Source organism: Gavialis gangeticus, unplaced genomic scaffold, assembly GCF_001723915.1.
Source record: "Gavialis gangeticus isolate Ggan-Ray unplaced genomic scaffold, GavGan_comp1, whole genome shotgun sequence".
Taxonomy (NCBI): Eukaryota; Metazoa; Chordata; order Crocodylia; family Gavialidae; genus Gavialis; species Gavialis gangeticus.
This window is the reverse complement of record NW_017729032.1, coordinates 215441650-215442979: the sequence shown is the minus strand read 5'-3', so window position 1 is coordinate 215442979 and position 1330 is coordinate 215441650. Positions and strand designations below refer to the sequence as shown.

At 57.6% G+C, this 1330-nt stretch overlaps 1 protein-coding gene across 1 annotated transcript in view; it reads right to left on the bottom strand.

Moving 5' to 3' along the window:
• RUNX1 (runt related transcription factor 1) overlaps positions 1-1330 on the bottom strand; it is a gene marked incomplete at its 5' end in the record, with an annotated part of 136997 nt that overhangs the window by 135114 nt on the left and 553 nt on the right. The gene's annotated exons all lie outside the window — the stretch shown is intronic.

The following is a 1330-nucleotide window of genomic DNA, read 5'->3' as shown; positions in this document are numbered from 1 at the left end:
AGGCGGGGGGCAGAGGCACGCGCGCACACCCGTGCCCCGCGCCCGCCGCGCCGAGCGGGTCATCAATCCCGGGCCTTCGTCTCCGGCCCGGCCCGGCCCGGCCCGGAGCGCCTCGCCAAATCCCACGCGAGGAGGAGGAGAAGGGGGGGGGGCGTTTAGGCAGGGCAAAGTCTCAGACAGGCGCGCGCGAGCCGATCCCAGCGGCCCGCGACTCCTCCAGGTGCCTCGTCCCTACAGTCAGTCCCGAGCGTCTTCCACGCGCCAGGCCCGGGGGCACGGGGGGGGAGGGGCACGGATACGCGGGGCCAGTCACACGCGCGCCCAGCTCTGCGGCACTTCAGCAAGCCGGGGCCGTGGGCTCCGCGGAGAAGTTAAACACAGCACAAATCCAGTCATGTTCTCTGAGACTCGGGGCGGCTTGGCTGGGTTGTTTTGGGGGGGGTTCTCCTAAGGAGCCTTGAAAACTCAGCGTCAGTAGTTGGAGGCACCGTGCTCTGGGGGTGCGAGCATGGCAGCAGCTCTTGGCCACGGCCCAGTCCTCTCCGTGCGCCGCGGGGAGGGTGGAAGTAGACACTTATACACGTGTGTGTGCAGAGAGAGAAGGAAGGAAAGACAAAGAAAGAGAGGCTAAGAGAGAGAGGAAAAAGAAAGGAAGAGAGGAAGAGGAGAAGTAAAGAGAGTCTAAAAGAGAGAAAGAAAAGGATACAGAGAAAGAGAGAAAGAGAAAGAGAAACTAAGAAAGAAAGAAAGGAAGAGAGAAAGGACGAGCGCTTTTGGCGTGATGTCTCTCGTAAATCTTAGAAAGACCGCGGCGGATCTGCGGCTAAGAGGTCCACATCTGAATGACTGGTGCTAGGTTTGGGGGGGCGCGGGGATGTTGCGGTTCTCCCTGTGGTTTGGTGCGTGTGCGAGCTCCCGCGCTCCCTCCTAGACGCGCACTGTTCAGAAGTTCAACCAAGAGTCTAGTCTGCAGCTACTTTCGTGAGTCACTGCCTCTTTCTTTCTTCCTTCCTTTCTTTCAGAGGCAATCTTCCTCTATTTCGGCCCCAGGACCCGGCTGCTCAACAATCTTTTAACCCCAGCAGGTGGAACTCATGATTTTCTTTCTTTTTTTTCCTTTTCTCCTTTTTTCCCCCCGCTTCAGATCAAGTAGATCAATGCAAGCAAAGTTAAAAAAAAAAAAAAAAAAAAGCAAAACACAAACCACCCCTAACTGCCTACTTGCATGGGACGGCGAGCTTCCCTTCCTCCAAGTGCTAAGAGCAGAGCCACAGGCCCCCTCCCTCCCCCACGCAGGCGGAGAGGGGGAGGGAAAAAGAAAACCAGAGAG